The sequence below is a fragment of the Candoia aspera genome, chromosome 7 (assembly GCF_035149785.1).
Source record: "Candoia aspera isolate rCanAsp1 chromosome 7, rCanAsp1.hap2, whole genome shotgun sequence".
Taxonomy (NCBI): Eukaryota; Metazoa; Chordata; class Lepidosauria; order Squamata; family Boidae; genus Candoia; species Candoia aspera.
This window is the reverse complement of record NC_086159.1, coordinates 39,024,857-39,044,821: the sequence shown is the minus strand read 5'-3', so window position 1 is coordinate 39,044,821 and position 19,965 is coordinate 39,024,857.

The window sequence follows — 19,965 nt, the reverse complement described above, 5'->3', positions numbered from 1 at the left end:
GAGTGACCTGGTAAAGGTCGTTGGCGGTCCGGGGGCTGCAGGGGGTCACAGCGCCCCACCAACCCCATCGCCAGCTCCGAGGGGAAGGGGCCAGCCAAGGGACTTTTCCCCGGCTCTCCATGGTTCCACTCTGGTGGTAGTTGCCCTGGCTCGTCCACTGGTTGGGGCTCCTCTGAGTGGCGGGGTAGCCAAGGACTTTTCAGTGAAGTTTGATGGCAACCCCACAAACTTGTCATTCTTCCTTAACAATGCAATGAACTATATGCAACAATATGGACATTGTTTTACCTCAGAAGGGGCTAAAATTACAGCTATTGCCACAAAACTGAAGTGCAGAGCAGCTGACTGGGATGTCCAGTTATGCGAATCAAGAGCCCCAGCGCTGACCGCATTTGATTCCTTTCTAGCCACTTTGAATGGTATTTTGAGGATCCTCTGGCTAAGGAAAGGGCTAAGGATGTTCTGAATGAACTGGTTCAGGGACAAAAAATGGTTGCTGATTATGCCCTTGAATTTAAAGTTTTGGCAGGGAAAGTTCCCGAATGGTCAGAGGCTACCTTGATCGAGAAATTTAAGGATGGCCTCAATCGGGAGGTGTTGCGATGGGCGCTGTGCAGAGACGATCCAGTCTCCCTGCATGATTGGATCTGTCTGGCCGGAAAGGCTGAGCATGCCCAGTGCACCTTTATGAGAGCTACAAAAGGAGACAAGCCCCCCTCCAGTGAGAAGGGGCCGAGGATGCAGTTGGACTCCAGCTGGGCTGAGGAAAGGCAACACCGTTTCGCCCGGGGCCAGTGCATCAAGTGTGGCAAACCAGGCCACCACGCAGCAGACTGTCAAAAAGCTAAGGCAGTGGATCGCCCCTCAAAACCAACCTAAAAGGTACCCCAAAAGGCACCTAACCCCCCTCGCCAGCTGGCGGGGGTGCTGGCGACTGCGGACGAAGAGGATAAGCTATACTTTACAGGAGATGCTTTGGCCACCTGGAGCAGCTGGCGGGAAACGCCTTCCACCTGCCTTAAACAGCACCGCTGGGCAGGTGGTGGAGAATGGGCATGATACCAACATAGTGAGTGCTGATTGCCCCATCCTAGCTGTAAAAATCCAGTTGACCTATCGATCCAAGACCGTCGACATGTGGGCTTTGGTTGATTCAGGGTGTTCCAGATGTTTAATCCATTCCGACCTGGTCGCTACTTTGGACTTGCCCTGCTCCCCTCTCCCTAAACCACTGGTTTTTCAGCAGCTCGATGGTTCTACGGCGGGAGGTGGTCCGGCCACCCAGTTTACTGGGGAGGTTACATTGTGAATGGGCACACACATTGAACTGATCCAGTTCATAGTTACCCCAGTGGGCAATCCTTTGGTTGTTTTGGGGATCCCCTGGCTAACCGAGCACAAACCTTACGTTAATTGGAAAACCCCTACTCTAACGTTTGAGGATGGTTTCTACCAAGCTCCCATTGTGGGGAGATCCCTAACTGTGGCTGCGGGGAGGGCTGAAATTGTTGACTTGCAAGCTCCCACTCCCCTCCTGGAGGGACTGCCGGCAAGGTACTCAGACTTTGCTGACATCTTCGGGGAGGAGGAGGCTGACCAGTTGCTCCCGCATCGCCGGACTGACTGTGCCATTGAACTTCTTCCCGACGTTCCCTTACCCATTTATCCTATGACCAAGAAAGAACTTGAGGCGTTACGGGAGTTCATTGATAAAAACCTGGCTAGGGGTTTTATTGAACCAGATAACTCCCCGGTTGGGGCTCCCGTTTTATTCCATGAGAAGAAGGATGGCACCCTAAGACTTTGTATGGACTATCAGGGGTCAAATTCCACCTCCGTCTCAAACAAGTACCCTCTGCCTCTAGTAAAAGACATGTTAGCTCATTTGTCCACTGGTAGAATTTTTTCCAAGCTTGACCTTCGTGAGGCATACTACCGCATTCGCATTCGGGAGGGGGATGAATGGAAAACTGCTTTTAATTGCCCCTTGGGTTCTTTTCAATATAAGGTTCTTCCTTTTGGCCTCGCTGGGGCCCCAGGGGTTTTTATTCAACTCATTAATGAGGTGTTACATGAACATTTGTTTAAGGGAGTGTTGGTTTATTTGGATGATGTTCTCATCTACACCAAAATGGAGAAGGAGCACGAAAAGCTCCTTACTCAAGTTCTCACCAAGCTCCGGAACGCTAAGCTGTACGCTAAGCTTTCTAAATGTGAATTCCATAAGTCTCGCTTAGATTACTTGGGCTACAGGGTTTCTGACCAAGGCATTGAAATGGATCCTGTGAAGGTGCAGGCGGTTCTCAACTGGGAGCGCCCACGCACCCGTCACCAACTTCAGAGTTTTTTTGGGTTCGCCAACTTTTACAGATCCTTTGTCCAGGGGTTCGCGGAGATTGCTCTACCCCTGACTGATTTATTGTGCACCAAAGGGGTCAGGGAGACACACAAAGTGAAAAACCCGGGGGCCATGCTCAATTGGACTCCTGCCTGTCAGGCTGCCTTTGATCAGTTAAAAATCCTTTTTACAGCGGAGCCCATTCTATCCCACCCTGACCCTGAGCGGCCTTTAATTGTCCAAGTTGATGCTTCGGATTTTTATATTGGACCTATTTTGTTGCAGAAAGATTCTGCTGGGCTTTTAAAGCCTTGTGCATATCTCTCCCATAAGTTTTCTGAAACGGAGAGACACTGGCATGTTTGGGAAAAGGAGGCTTTTGCAGTTAAAGCTGCATTGGAAGCTTGGCGTCACCTTTTGGAGGGGGCTACCTCTCCTTTTGAGGTTTGGACGGATCACTGCAACCTAGAGGCGCTCCGCATGCCCAGGCGTCTCAGCCCAAAACAGATACGCTGGCCTCAGTTTTTTAGCCGTTTAAATTTTCAACTTAAGTTTATCCCGGGCAAGAAGAATTTTTTGGCTGATGCACTTTCCCGCTTGCCACAGGACGCAGAGCCTATCTCCGATGTTATTGGGACTGTGCTCACAGAGCCACAATTGGGTTTGGTCGCTGTCACCCGGAGCCGCGCCCAGGGGCATCCCCCTCTCTCCTCCCAAACGGCTCCGGTGCAGCGCTCTCATGCCCGCAGGCAACCGCAAATGCCTGGTGGGTTAGGGCAACTTTTGTCTCAGCTTTGAAATCTGATCCCTGGCTTCTTGCTAACCCTGACAAGGTTTCACCTGAGCATGACCTAGCTTGGGTGGGGGGGCGTTTATACATGCCTGACTCTCAACGAGCTACAATACTTGCCCATTCTCATGACAGCAAGCAAGCTGGTCATTTTGGTTTTCTCAAATCCCTCCATTTGGTTTGGTGGCAATTTTGGTGGCCCTCCTTGAGGAAGGATGTCAAGGCTTATGTCGCTTCCTGCCCTGTCTGCGCTATGTCTAAGCGACCATCAGGAAAACCCCAGGGGCTTTTGCAGCCTGTGGCTGACCCTTCTCGCCCTTGGGAAGAAATCTCCATGGATTTTATTGTTGACTTGCCCCCCAGTCAGAAGAAAACTGTCATTTGGGTGGTCAAAGACTATTTTTCAAAGCAGGCACACTTTGATCCCTGTGCATCCATTCCATCGGCACAACAGCTGGCAAAGCTCTTTTTGGTGCACGTGTACCACCCCCACAGCTGCCCCTCTTGTTTGGTGACCGATAGGGGCACACAATTTACCTCCTGATTTTGGCGGGCTTTTTTGAAACTCATTGGCACCGAACAGGCATTGTCAACCTCTTGGCATCCCAGACTGACGGATCTACTGAGGTCCTTAATGCCACCTTGGAGCAATTTCTTCACTCTTACATCAATTATCACCAGGATGATTGGGTTGATTTGCTCCCTTTTGCTGAGGTCGCTTACAACAATGCAGTGCACCAAAGCACTGGTCAAACCCCCTTTAGGGTTGTTTCAGGCCGTGATTTTGTGCCTATCCCTGAGTTTCCCCAACCTACTGTCCTGGCTGAGGTGGCCTGTGACTGGGGTTCTCAGCTCACTGATTCCTGGCCTGTCATTAAAACCACTCTCCAAGATGCCCAGGCTTCCTATAAGCTCCATGCTGACCGGCATCGCCGCCCACAGCCGTCTTTTTGCATTGGGGACCTGGTCTATCTCTCTCCCTCAATGAGTTTCAAGTCTCCTCAGCCTTCTAAAAAGCTGGCCCCCAAGTTTATTGGTCCCTTTCCTGTTACTGCTATTATCAATCCTGTCACTGTTCATTTGGATCTGCCTCATAATTTGAAGCGTTTGCACCCTGTTTTTCACTGCAGCTTGCTCAAGCCTGCCCAGGACTCCTCCCGTTGGCATCCATGTCCTCCTCCCCTCTGCCTGTCATGATTGATGGTCAGCAGCACTTCGAGGTCAAGGAGATTCTCGACTCTCACAGGCTTCAGGGGTCTCTTCAATATTTAGTTCGCTAGAAGCATTTTCCCCATCCTGAATGGGTCGCTGCACACGATGTCCTCGCACCTGATTTAATCTGCGCTTTTCATGTTGCCTACCCTTCTAAACCTTCTGCCTGATTTTTGTCGGGGGGGGGGGCAGTATGTCATGATCACCGTTGCGATGTTCGCTCCATCGTAACAGTTCGCATGCCAGAGTGCTGATGCGTGTTCCTGGCTGGGAGGGTGCTGCTGATAAACCTTGTACGGGGAGATGTGTAGGGCTATGCCAGGAAGGAATGTGTTTGGGTTATCTCTTAAATGTCAAGGTCTTTTTGCCCGTTGATCAGCAGAGCTTGTTAGGAGCACCTGGGAATGTGGGATTGTTCTATATGCAGGGGGGGGGATCGTTGTTGGAAATGGAGCTATTTAGTTTGAGTTTAGGCACACTTTTCTCATTCTCAGCTTTCTTTCTGTTTGCACTCTATTCTAAATAAAATCAGAACCTAAACTTTGATTTGGAGTCTGAGTGTTTTATTTGGGTTCAGGCAATCATTACAACAACCTTCTGTTGAATGTCCCATCTGGACTTGGGAGGGTCTAGCCCATACACTGTGCAGATGTTCCTGTACACAATGCCAGCTACTTGGTTGTGCCATTCAGTGCACACTGTTCCTGCCTGCATCTTACACCATGACACTATGTATTGTACTGTCTCTGAAGCCTCTCTGCACAGTATGCACCTCAGGTCCTGCCTTGTGTGGTAGACCCCTGCTTCTATGGATCTGGTGCTTAGTGCCTGTTCTTTTCATGCTATGATCAGTGCCTTAGTGCTGTCTTTTAGTCCAGCCCTTTCCAGCCACTGGTAGGATTTCCCAAGGTCAGCCACCTCAACTACCTGTCGATGATATATCCCATGCAGAATCTTGTCTTGCCATGGCACTTACTCTGCTTGATCTTCCTTCCATGTCTGCTGCTGCCTCAGGCATTGGTCTAGTGGTTAAGGTGCTGGGCTAGAAACCAGGAGACTATGAGTTCTAGTCCCACCTTAGGCATGAAAGCCAGCTGGGTGAACTTGGGCCAGTCACTCTCTCTCAGCCCAACTCACCTCACAGGATTGTTGTTGTGGGGAAAATAGGAGGAGGAAGAAGTATTAGGTATGTTTGCTGCCTTGAATTATTTATAAAAATAATAAAGGTGGGATAAAAATAAATTTCTATTTCTATTCTCTCAGCAGCTCATCTTTGGGTATCATCTCACTGATGTACTCCTGGATGCTCTGGGTTTTATCTAGGACAGTGGCTTGGACATTCACCAGACCCCACTCACACAGTTTCCACCTGGTGTATAGTCTCTGGGTGTCGGACTTGCGGTGGAAACCTCCGTACATTGTGAGGAGCTTCCAGGTCTTCACACTGGCAGCCTCCATGCCCTTCTTTGGCCAGCTCACTATACCAGCAGGGTATCTGATGACTGGCAAGGCATACATGTTGATGGTGTGGATCTTGTTCTTCCCATTGAGCTAGCTCTTCAGGACTTGTCTTATCCTTTGGTGGTACTTGGTTGTTGCTGTCTTCCTTGCCTCCTCATCGTGGTTCCCATGTGTCTGTGGGATGCCAAGGTACTTGTAGCTGGTCTGCTGGTCTGTATGTCTGCTGTGTGCCCTGCTGATAGTTCCACCCCATCATTCTTGACTACCTCCCCTCTCTTTACTACTATCCAGCCACACTTCTCTAGTCTGAATGACATCCCAGTGTCCTCACTGTAGATCCATGTCAGGTGGATCAGTGAGTCGATTTCTCGTTCACTCTTAGCATACAGCTTGATGTCATCCATGCAGAGGAGGTAGCTGATGGTAGTTCCACTCTTGAACTTGTATATGTATCCAGTTGTTGTGATTATCTGTCTGACAGGGTTCAAGCCTATGCAGAACAGTAGCGGGGGCAGTGTGGGAGTCTTTCATGATCAGCACTGTCCTTCTTTGTGTTAGCCAGTCTGGGTAGTAGCCTGCTGCTAGCAGCTGGTTCATCTGTGCTGCTAGGCATTCATGCACTGCTGTTAGTTTCTTTAGCCAGTAGGTGGGGATCATGTCTGGGCTAGGGGCTGTCCAGGTCTTCATGTTCTTGATCGTCTTTTGGATGTCTGCTCCTGTAATGGTGACTGGTTCCTGTTCTGGGAGATTGCTGTGGTCTGTTCTCAGGTCCTGCAGTCACTTTACACTGGTGTTATGTGTCTTTTTTTTTCTCCTATATGTTCTTCCAGTACTGTTCAGTTTCTGCTGTTGGTGGCTCTGCTGTTACTGTGTGGTTGCATTGCAGCTGACCTTGGATGATATGGAGCATTTATCATTTTGACTTCTGCTTCTCTAGTGTATGTCCTTAGCCTGGTAGCCAGTGCTGTGAGCCTTTGTTTAGCAGTCTCTAGGGCTTCATAATTATATGCCTCACCCTTAAATTATTATATGCCTCACCCTTAAATAAAAACAGAATAACAAAACATCTAGGCAACATACAGTGTATATGTTAATACTATCAAAATATCAAATATTTAGGTGGAGTTAATAAATCCATATTTATATTTTAAACATCCCAAATTTTACAATATTGAAGATTAAAATTTCTTGTGTCACTATTGGAAATTTGCTAATTCAAAGACCAGCTTTGAATTTCTGTAAATATTGATCTAATTGATCCAATTCTTTGCAACCCCCCTCCTTTTTCCCTTCCTTTGTATCAGGGAGAATATGGGTCTCTTCCAAAAATCAATGTCAGGTTTCAGTTCATAAATAATCTTTCTCCTCTTACATCAAGAACTCAGACCTTTAATATTCCTAGAAACAATTAATGATGTTTTAAAATATTACACTTCCGTGATGGAAAGAGCCAACATCATACCAGGTAATGGTAAAAAAGAAATACAAAACAATATTCAATAAACTTTAAAGTTTTCATACAAATAAAAGGCTGTTTTTTATCCTTCTTTATATATTCCCCCAGATTTTTTTTTTCCTACTATATTTCTTTTCTTTTAGGTTATGGAATTTTCCATAGTGTTTTAAAATTTATTTAGTGATGTGTCCTTATTTTTAAAAAAAATTATAAGGCATCATTCTTGAAGACATCAGCTTGTTTTAAATTATAGGAAAGGTATATTTTTTTATGGATAAGTTAGGAGAAAGAGGGAACCCTTCAGGTAGAAGTGTATAACCAAAGGTCATAAAGGATAAAAGTTAAGCTGAGTGGGAGTAGTAGATTACCAGGTAATGATGGGAATATACAAACAAGCTTATTATCTGCTTTAGTACTATGATGTGTGGTCTGTATTGGGGTTTCTATTTGAGAGTTGGGACCGAATTAAGCTGAATATGGGAAGGAAGCGACTACTCAAATTGTGGTGGTTATATGGGATGGTCTTATAGAGAATTCATTAGCAAAATGTATTGCTTCTTCCCTGCTCTGTATTTCACTTGAATCAGATCTATTTCAGAGGATCAAAGGGTCATGTAGGCAAATTTGGGGCTGCTCAGGAAATAAAGGATAAACAGTGAAGAGAATCATATAAGTTGCTAAGAGCCTGTTTATTTAATACTGGGTTTCATCAGCTGATTTCTGCATTAATTCCACATATGCAGCACAAGTGTTTCTGCAAAATACTAGATAGGCAAGGACATTAAATCACACACACCAAAAAAAATGAATTTGCTCTACATTCATTTCTGCAGCTCTTACTTTTTTATTGCAGAATACAAGGTACAAATTATTCTCCGTGTGTATTGTTAAAAATATTAAACAATTTCCTTCAACTACTGAAGGAAACTGCAAAAAAAAAAAAAAAACGGCAAAAAAAAAGTGGGGGGTATATAACTCATTTAAGGATGAGCAGATAATGTGATGTTTACACACAACCATACTTGTTATACCACTTACTCTTTTGTCATGACTTACAGCAAGATCCTATCCACACTGTTATGTGAAGTATCTAATATGTCATGGACAACCTGTAGTAAAACACATCTTTCAACACACTTACCTCAGCATCATCTTAAGTCAGTATAAACAACCTTCCTGAGGTTTACCTACCAAGAAATACAAGATTTCAATATTGCTATATTTAGACCCCACTCTTTTTATGCCATTCAGCCATACATTTTTCTAATAACATTTGAATGTTACATAGAGAGAGGACTAACATAAAATCTGTTGCAATTATGCTGACTTTGTCTCAATAAAATTCTTTCTGCATGAAAAGTTTGCATTATGCATTCATGGCTTTAATCATTGTGGCCTAATATTCTCAATGAGACTCAATAAGATTCCTTCTGCTTTTTCAGCTATGTTTTATTCCCAACTGATTCTTTTTTTTTCCATTCTATGTTCCTCCCAAGAAAACTGTTCCTACAATAGTTACATGCCAGTTTTCAATAACTTTCAGTGGGTCCTCAAGAAATAACGAGTGATGATGTTTTCTGATTTTAATAATGTAAAAAAAAAAATTACATATTATATAATGCATTTTACAGAAATTGAGGGACCTTTCAAACTGTTTGAAATATAACTTTGATTGTTTGTTGTTTATTAGTTTAGTCGCTTCCGACTCTTCGTGACTTCATGAACCAGCCCATGCCAGAGCTTCCTGTCGGTCGTCAACACCCCCAGCTCCCCCGGGGACGAGTCCATCACCTCTAGAATGTCATCCATCCATTTTGTCCTTGGTCAGCCCCTCTTCCTTTTGTCTTCCACTCTCCCTAGCATCAGCATCTTCTCCAGGGTGTCCTGTCTTCTCATTATGTGGCCAAAGAATTTCAGTTTTGCCTTTAATATCATTCCCTCACATCAGCAGTCTGGCTTTATTTCCTGGAGGATGGACTGGTTTGATCTTCTTGCAGTCCAAGGCACTCTCAGAATTTTCCTCCAACACCACAGTTCAAAAGCATCGATCTTCCTTTGCTCAGCCTTCCTTATGGTCCAGCTCTCACAGCCATATGTTACTATGGGGAACACCATTGCTTTAACTATGCGGACTTTGTTGTCAGTGTGATGTCTCTGCTCTTAACTATTTTATTGAGATTTGTCATTGCTCTTTTCCCAAGGATTAAGTGTCTTCTGATTTCCTGACTGCAGTCAGCATCTGCAGTAATCTTCGCACCTAGAAATACAAAGTATTTCACTGCTTCTACATTTTCTCCCTCTATTTGCCAGTTATCAATCAAGCTGGTTGCCATAATCTTGGCTTTTTTGAGGTTTAGCTGCAAGCCAGCTTTTGCACTTTCTTCTTTCATCTTCATCATAAGGCTCCTCAGTTCCTCTTCACTTTCAGCCGTCAAAGTGATATCATCTGCATATCTGAGATTGTTCATGTTTCTTCCAGCAATTTTAACTCCAGTCTTGGATTCCTCAAGCCCAGCATGTCGCATGATGTGTTCTGCATACAAGTTGAATAGGTAGGGTGAGAGTATACAGCCCTGCCGTACTCCTTTCCCAATCTTAAACCAGTCCGTTGTTCCGTGGTCTGTTCTTACTGTTGCTACTTGGTCATTATACAGATTCTTCAGGAGGCATACAAGATGACTTGTTATCCCCATACCACTAAGAACTTGCCACAGTTTGTTATGGTCCACACAGTCAAAGGCTTTAGAATAGTCAATAAAAGAGAAGTAGATGTTTTTCTGAAACTCCCTGGCTTTTTCCATTATCCAGCGGATATTGGCAATTTGGTCCCTAGTTCCTCTGCCTTTTTGAAACCCAGCTTGTACATCTGGCAATTCTCACTCCATGAACTGCTGAAGTCTACCTTGCAGGATCTTGAGCATTACCTTACTGGCATGTGAAATGAGTGCCACTGTTCGATAGTTTGAACATTCTTTAGTGTTTCCCTTTTTTGGTATGGGGATATAAGTTGATTTTTTCCAGTCTGATGGCCATTCTTGTGTTTTCCAAATTTGCTGGCATATAGCATGCATTACCTTGACAGCATCATCTTGCAAGATTTTGAACAGTTCAGCTGGGATGCCATCATCTCCTGCTGCCTTGTTATTAGCAATGCTTCTTAAGGCCCATTCAACCTCACTCTTCAGGATGTCTGGCTCTAGCTCACTGACCACACCGTCAAAGCTATCCCCGATATTGTTATCCTTCCTATACAGGTCTTCTGTATATTCTTGCCACCTTTTCTTGATCTCTTCTTCTTCTGTTAGGTCCTTACCATCTTTGTTTTTGACCTTTCAAACTGTTTGAAATATAACTTTGATTGTTACAATCACTTTAACTAAAGAATAGCTATAAACCTAGGAAAAAGCCTAATTTTCATTTTTAAATCTTCGGTTTTTAAAATGCTTCAGTTAATTGTAATAAGTATAAGTCATGGTCAATGCTACTCCTCTTAATAATCTGAATTCATACCTTTCTGAATAGGAGTATAACAGGATGAAACAAAAACATACAATAATCTAGTATAAATCATTGAGTGTCACTCATAAGTACACATAATTTGTAATGAAAATGCAATTCAAATTAGTCATTTGAAGATTAACATTAAATCAGATAACATTTGCAATTGGGAAGGAGTACGATTCATCTGGGATTGTTATATATACAGTACTCTAAAGTTATATAAATAAAGCTTGAATAAAATTAAACTAGATCAAATATGTACTATGCCTTTCTTGTATCAAAAGCAAACTATGATGTCAGTGAAAAGAGAGAAAGGCAGGAAGTCATTTGTGCAAGAATTTTTAAAGTGCACTCTTTTAGAATCTGGGAGTGGGGTTAAATTTCAACAGAAGAGGATAAACTTACAAAAGACTGTGATGTTGAAAAAATGGCTGCAATAGGAATTATTCTGGGCTTAAGATGAATAATTCCCACTCCCAAAGGTCATATATTTTTCTGTGTGTGACAGAGAGCCTTTGTTGCCATTATCTTCTCTAAAGCAGTTAGCAACTATTCTCAGAATACAGGCAAACCTCCAGTTGTCAAAGGAATTTTCTCTGTGTATGTAAGATTTGGGTTTGGGTTTTTAATTTGCACTTGTTTGTTGCATCTTGAGTGGCATTTGAAAAGCAGTTATAGCTGAATAAAATATTTATAAATAAGTACAAGAGGAGAAATTGTTTGTCACAGCTATGGAATTTGCAAAATGCCATTGAGTCACAATTTATTTGGTTGAATAAGCATACCAAATGAAATAAAATACATATTAAAATGAGCATAGGTACAGATGGCATTAATGCGTAGATTGAGCTAAGATCGAAATAAATGTAAGACTTCAAAGAATCACACAAGTGTTTTACAGAATTTGATGAAAGGAATATTGTGACACTGAAAACTGGTGACATATAATGAAATATAGAATTATAATGAAGTGGGAAGACACCCACATGGTTCCATAGCATAGTCAAAGAACTGGAAGTCGGGAAATTTCTAAAGCCATAGTTAATAAAAATTAAGCAAATTAAACACTGATGAAAAATCTATGCATGCTGATTGCATTAGAAAGCTGCTGAGAAACAGAATATCATGGCAGTTTAACATGATTATTCAAGATCCTTGTACATATATTTGTCTATGCAGATGGGAAACATTGCTATGACAGAATGAAATGTTAATAAGACAAAATGCATTCAGTCCTTAATCATAAAAATGTATGTCTGTGTCTTAGTTTACTTTTTAATTAACAGTTATACTTTTGAATATATAGATATGACATGAAAAAAGTGATTACAGGGAAATACGATAGATGATATATTCTGTAGAGAAAATGAACAGAGAGGTGTTTTTTTTCTACTCTAAAGATACTAGAATCCGGAATTATCCAATAAAACTGAATGGTGAGATATGTCACTGTAGCCCCTTGTTCAGATTATGGCAATGTTCTGTATGTGAGTCTGCTCTTTCAGGCAGTCCAGACATCTCACTTAGTACTAAATGTGGTAGCTAGATTATCAAACCTCCACAATGATTTACACTGCAGATGACAATCATATTAAGCCAATATTTCACGGTCATCACTGAACTTCACTTTATTTCCAAGACCTATTCAAAATTGTGCCTCTAACTGTAAAGTCTCTCATGCCACAGGAAAGGTGTAAGCACTCTGCCATCTCCCATCTTCTTTTTCCTGTCCCCAATCCCAAGATGACACCAGTAAAATTGTCAGAAAAATATAATCACATCTTTCCACTTTTCCCAGCCCCACCCCAAATATGCTATAATATAGGTGTCTTAAGTCTTCTATAGGCTTAATATATCTATTTTACTGGGAGAGGAACCTTTAAAAATGCAAAGAAGAGTGCATTTTGAAAATTCCAGCATCACCTCTGATGTCATTAATACATTACAAATCATGTTGTGCTGTTCTTAGAAGTCAAACAAAAAGTTGTTTGCATATCTTAAAAACACAGTATGTGAAAGGATATCATTTTGACTATATTCTTACCCAAGCCATCAGAGACATTCCTTCGAGGGCCCTCATATGATGAGGTGCAGTGAGTGGTATTTATAAATAGGCCTTCTCAGCAGTAACCCCAGCTAATACATGCTCCCCCCAGAGAGATTTATTTGACATTTTTGTATTATTTTTTTCATATTACTATGTTACCAGTTATTTTCTGAGGCTGCCAGGTGAGGTTTAGGGCACTTCCACACCACCCTTTTCAATTCCCAATACTGCATGAAGTACTTGAACTAGACAAAATGTGATAGTCTTCATTTCTGAAAACCTTGAAATGCAGAAAACACTATAAATCAATTAGTACTTCATCCAGCTGGCAAATAGGAAAAAGAAACAACTGCTGCCTAATCCTTGTTTTAACCCAATAATAAAAAGAAACTAAATAACCATATTTACAATTTATGTTTTCAGTATTTTACTTTTGTATTTTGTTTTTTTTTTCTTTGCATTTGACTGGTAATGTGCAAAAAAAAAAGTGATCATTATGAAGGAAAGCTTCTGAGGTGCAAATATGTAATTCTTTAGTTGCATTAAAATTCTTGCAAGCTACAACAGGGAAAAGATAGCATGAAGACAGGTATGGAACTAGGCTCTTTTCTCAATAGGTATAAGCATGACTGCATGTTGATATGATAGCCAGAGAAGGAGGAGATGCATTCCTAACTATATCTAAGCATACTTTCTAAACAGGGACCAGAGTTAGGCTGCTGAAGCTCAGGCATGGTTTGGAACAGTCCAGAAGATAAGATCAGGCAATAATTTCTGCCAAAGGAAAATGTCCACCATGTGCTCTGTAAAGCTACAAGATTGTGAAAGTGCGGGGTGGAGTAGGGAGACAGCTTTTCTCTGTTTTCAAATAAACCTGTACAGACCCAGAAATAAGCCAAAACAACTGCTGCAAAGACTTGTGAAGTTTTATCTTTACAACATTTTTGTTAAAGAAAAATCAGGACAATTTTTTAGTCACCTGCAGTAGTCGGTTTAAGTGCCCTGTCTAATTAAAAAACCTTCACAAAAGTCTGATCTGGTTTGTCAGTTGGACCTGTTCTGCAGCATCCACACCAAAGGGGTGGTGGTTAAAAGATACTGTATGCCACTTGTTTATACACAATGTCATGAGACAGAGGAGAAGAATATTGAATTCAGAGACAACAGAGTGACCCTTGTGACTGGACCACACTCTTGGTCACACCCAGTGCATTTGATGTATGGAAAGATTAATAGGACAAAAGGTTTTTTTGGAACTTATGGGCCAAAGACATTGAAAACAGAGTGGGAATGGGCAATCAAATTTTACTTGCAAAGGTTTATTGGAAGCTTTGGTGAGTATAAACATAAGCTGTTTCCATGGCCAAAGGACACACACATATACACAAAGTTTAGGGTAAGTCCTGTTGCACAGAATACTGTTGTAATGACCAGGATGCTCGAGCATTCATTCAAGAACAGGCTTGGGCTCTTTTAACCGTTTAATGATGTGAAGCGTCCGATACAAAGTAAAAGTTGTGAATGTCTTTTTCCTGCACATTCTACAATTTAAAAATCAAAAGTCTCTAAATTCCCCCCCTCCTAATGCCCCTCCCTTGCTAGCAGATGTCCTGGATGGTATTTGGCCGGATGGCCTTGGGCAATAAACACCTAGCCTAAACAAAATAATTCACACTCCAATCCGGTTCCCCCTCCCTGCTGGCAACTCTCAGTCTGCTGACATGGGTACTAGAAAGATGGATGCGATTCCGATAAGGGTGTTCTGTGAACATTTGATCGGAGAGTATGACAACTGTATGTGTTACCTTCCTGTTGAAAAGTATCCAGGAAAGGATAAAGACGGAACTTGGGAGAGGTTTCTTTGCTTTCTCATTATACAAATGATGAGCCTGGTGCTATTTGGCCTAGATGGAGGTGAAGTTGGTCTGCAGTTGGCTTACCAAAGTTCCTGTGAAGAAATTCTGAGTAAGTGGATACCTAGCATGGAGTAATAAGAGTTCACTGTATAGCTTTTAACTGGATTTTTAATTGATGTTTTGTTAATTCATGTCGGTTCAATTTTATTGTGATTGGGAAGAGCCAGGTTCTAATCCACCTTCTGCTATAGAAGCACATATAGTGATAATGGGCCAGTTGCTGTCTCTCAGCTAAGCTTACCTCACAGAATTGTTGTGGAGAAAAATAGGAAAAGAAAGCATTATGTTTGCTGCTTTGAGCTCCTGAATGAAAGGCAAGATACACATCCATTAAATAAACAGTATTGATTTTTTTATTAAATGATACTGTGAAAAATGTTTCCTGTACAGTGACTGACACATTTTAGAAATAAATTAATTACATTGAAGGTAAGTAGAAATATCAGTGTTATGAAAAACAGTAATGAATGCTAGAAAAAAAAAATGCTTTTAGATACTTAGCAAAAAAGAACAGAAAATTAGGCATGTAGCCTTGGCTCAACCTTAATTTAAACAAACTTTGCTTTCAATTAACAAAAACAATTAGATAACACAAAAGAACAATCATCTGTTTAAGAGTAAGTGAACTTAAGGTCAGCTGACACTCTAAACATGGCCCACCCAGTCCTGGAACCACAAAACCTAACTGGACACTAATTTCTTCTATGACCATTTAAAGGCAAGTTGGAGACACAGAACCATTATCTAGCACTTATTCAAAGCTGATTCAACAGAGTAAACAAATATTTGCTATTTAAGGCAAATGCTTCTGAATATTTCTGAGCTTGTTATCACAGAGGAGAGGAAAATCCCTTTCCTCTAGCATATAGCAAGCTAACACAAAATATGAATTGCACTATTTAATGTTTATATTCTAATGTTTCTTGGGTCCTGAGGCTCCTTAATGGCTAACCAGAGATGCCCCACTAATGCAGTACTCAGTGTAAAAGCAGCAACACTTGAGAGGTATCATATTTCTGACGACGATGATGATGATGATGATAATCCTTATTTTATATCTAACATACGAATCTAATGAATTTTGCCAAATAAAAATATAAATATTTAGCTAGGAAATTCCAGTTTATTACTGTATTCATAACTGAGAAGAAGAATTTAGTGAATTTTATTTCAGTGAAATGCAGCTGTGTGTTGTCTTTTAGTTTCAGTCTCTGAATGAGACTGTGACAGTATGTTAGGAGTTTGGTTTTTGGTTTAATTAACTTACTTTATTGATATCAGGACAACTTGGGATTAAGTACACAACATGCAAGGAATTTATTTATTTATGTATTTATTTATTTATTACTCAGGGGACCCTGGGCGGTTCACAATAAAATATAAATATTTCAATATATTCACAAAAAGCCTTTTACAGTTGTAGAACATGCCCTTGATATGATTTCCTAGTTACTACATCTATATAGTTTTCTTGGCAGTGTTAGAAGTGATTTCCCATTATTTTTTCCTGGGATATTTTTCAGCTTCCCAGTCTTACCAATTGCCTTGGGATTTCTAGATGTCCCTCATCCAAACGCTAATCAAGGCCAATCTTGTTTAGCTTAGTGGTAGCATTTAGGGATTTGAACTCAGAAGATAATCAAGGTTTGCTTTATTTAGTATCTCTATGGTACTTCTCTGCATTTTCAAAAATTGTAACTACAGCCACCAGAAATAGCCCAGATCACTTCCATATAGTCTTCTGAAATACAAGTGAACATATATTAGTAAGTGTACAGGTAGAAGTATATGATGGTTACTCATTATTTTTATGCAATAAACATATGCTTCCACATGATGCTAAACATAACTGTCACTATGATCATCCTGACATTGGAGAGTTGAAGTTGAGTGATATTCAGAAGACCATGGTTTTTCCCACTTCAATGTATAATAACAACTATTTTCAGAAATTGGAATGAAAAGAAAATTGGATAGGAAGGATCATTGTTGGAAATGGTTTCTTTGAATCAACTTTATTTCCATGAGCTTTATCTATCTATTGCTAGAAAGAGAACAGAGTATCCATCATGGGTATGAGAAAATGGTGTTTTTTATACTTTTTATTCAGAATGATTTATGAAGGTAATAATGATTTTGTGAATGGAACATTACTGGTAACAGTGACTGAACTTAAGAACCCAGTCATTAACTGCCAGAAAATACTGACCCAAAGGTCAGTTTTACTTAAGTTCTATGTAATTTATAATACTAATGTAAGTGCTAAGTAGATCTATTCATAAATATTTAAAAGGGATGCTTAAAATAAGATTGTGATTTACATGAGAGAACATATAGAGAATGAAGCCAAAGCTGAAAAAAATTTAAAGCCCATCACAGTTACCTCCTACAATGGTATCAGAAAGATGTACCTTTTGACAAAGGCATATTTGCATGTTGAGGCCAGTTTTATGGATCTGGAACCAGTCAAGATCTATTAAGTGGCAGTCCTTTCCAGTTCCAGATTACATTAATACTAAAGTTTAAAATCAGATCTCCCAGCTGCAATACCCAATAACATCTGAAATGTGATAGGCAAACCAATTTAAACAGCCTTCCCCAATTTGGCAACTTCCAGTTTTGTAGGAACTAAATTCCCTTCTTGCTATGACCATGTGACACCACTAGACCACAAGCTGCACTCACTCTTGGCTGCTGGGTGCACTTCAGGATGCTGTTTTTCACCTTTAAAGCCCTACATGGTATAGGACCACTTTATCCCCAGGGGCAGCCCCTATCTTGTAGAACAATCTTCCTCCTGATATATATTTGGCCCAGACCCTGCTGGCCTTTAGAAAGGCTATCAAGACCTGGCTCTTTCACCAGGCCTTTGGATTGTGATATGCTGGAGTCGCAATTGGATGATGGTGTTATTGCTGTTGGATAGCCATTTTATTGCTCTAGTGTTTATTAGTTTTTGTTGGTGTGTATTTTGTGGCTTTGTATTCTTTTTATTAAGTTTTGTTGATTTGCTTTTTTTCTTTTTCTTTTTCTTGTTAAGGCTCTCAGTGTCACCTTTGTTGAGTTGGGGGGCCATATAAATGTTTTAAATAAAAAGAAAATATAACAAGTAAAGCTATTGTGCAAATAGACATCTCACTTCTAAGAGCAAAGCAAAATGGTCTCTTTTGTTCTTTTTGCCTCTCATCTAAAGCCTAGTCTAGCAGCATCAATAGCCAGAAGCTGTGAGGCAAAGTGACAAAACTCACGAAGGCCAGTCTTGACCCTCTTTTCCTCAACAAAAGAATTGTGTTGCCTCTTTGGTGCACAACACTTCATGTGTAGAAATCCAACTCTTGTCATTTAAGTGTACTATGGGCAGCCTAGATGTACATCTACTGTGCTGGAATTTTACCATGCATTCCCTGTTCTTTAAAGACAACTGTAAGGGACGATGCATTTCTAAACAAAATCAAGATCAGTGTGAGTCTGCTTGGCCTCTGTGAATCTAAGGAAAAAGCAAATAAACTGTACTCTGAATTCTGCAGTTCTGCAGCCCTCCTAAGGAAGGAGAACTCAGTAGACTTTTTCAACTAGTCACACCTAGTTACTGTTTTATTTATGCTTTGTTTCTATAGTCATACTAGGAGTCTTAATTACCACTTAAATATATAATTCTGTTCAGCAGTGCCTTATTATGTTCTTTTGATGTTATTGTTCTTTTACTTATGTCCACAAATCAATTTTTGAACTGTTCCTTAAACTGAGTTATTCTACTGAAACAGACGCACATGCACACACATGTTATACAAATATAAACACATGGTAAGCCCAAGGCCTAACTTTACCTATTTTTAGTCCTGCTGGGTTTATGGGACAGTTCATGTATATTTAAAAATAAATACATCACTGTTTAAATAATTTGTTTACTTACCCTGCTAACCTTTCAAAACAGAAGTTAACAAAGCAAATTTTGTCCATAAGCAACATGAAACATTTAACAAAACCAAAATAAGCTCAATGCAATTATAGAAGTCAAGATTACTGAAATAAGACTTACGTTACTACGCTCTCCCACCCCATCAGAATACAGATAATGCTGCTCCAATTAGTGCTTAAAGTGCTGAAGGTCATGAACATTGACCTTGAACATTGAAGCAAAAAAGGGGGAAATGCATTCCTTTTCTGAGAGGTGAATTCTTGAAGGAAGGAGATAAATAGGTTACTCCCACAGAGTTCTGCAAATCATTAAGAAAGAAAAGTGCTGGCAAAATCTTCCTTTTTTTCAACATTTACTAATCTACTTTTACATTTCTTCTTGAACAACTGAATTTGTATTATATAAATTAATGATTTAGACACTATTTAATGTTCAGTGTGCTTACAGTGGAATAAATCTTCATAAACGCACGCAACCAACCTGTTCTTTAATGTCTGAGCCCATCCCATGCTAGCAAAATCTGGTTTCTTCCTGCTTTCTGTATGAATATTTAATCATGGACAGTTGGAACTATAGCCTGAAAATAAATAAATAGTTAAATACATAAATACATAAATACATAAACGAGATCCACTGGTGCAGTGGTTAAAGTGCTGTACTAGGAATGGAGAGTTGGGTTTCAGTCCTTCCTTAGGCACAGAAGCTGTCTGAGTGACTTTGGGCCATTTATTCTGTCAGCCCTAGACTGGGAATTGAAAAAGTCTGCTTACCAACCCACACTGGGTCAGATTGATAAAATATGGTTAATGAAGAGGCTCTTACTCTGCAGTGGACTGACCCAGGATAATAGTAATAGTAATAATATACCAACTCATTTGAATGTATATAAACTGTGTAAGTTAGCCAAAATAATTTATTACATGGCTGGCTAAGGAATTCTGGGAGTTGAAGTCCACATATCTTAAAGTTGCCAAGGTTAAGAAACACTGACCTATTGCCTTACAAAAGGTTTTTTTTTCCCCAATTAGGAAAGAAAAAAAAAATGAAAGCAAAAATGCTTGTTGTTTTGTTGAATTTAATAGATACTTCCTTCCTTTCAAGATTTTACTGTATCATAAAAATGAAGCAGTTTGTTTGTTTATTTGTTGTTCACAACTCAACAGTCAGTAATAACTTGTCTTTCCTTACCAACACATGAGCACAGGCATCAAGGGATACCTTTCACACACTATCACCTAGTTTTGTGTCAAAAATAAAAGCCCTCCTCCTCCTCTGTCAAAAAAGGAGAGAATATCAAGGTTTTTCACTTGAACAGTTTACTGAAC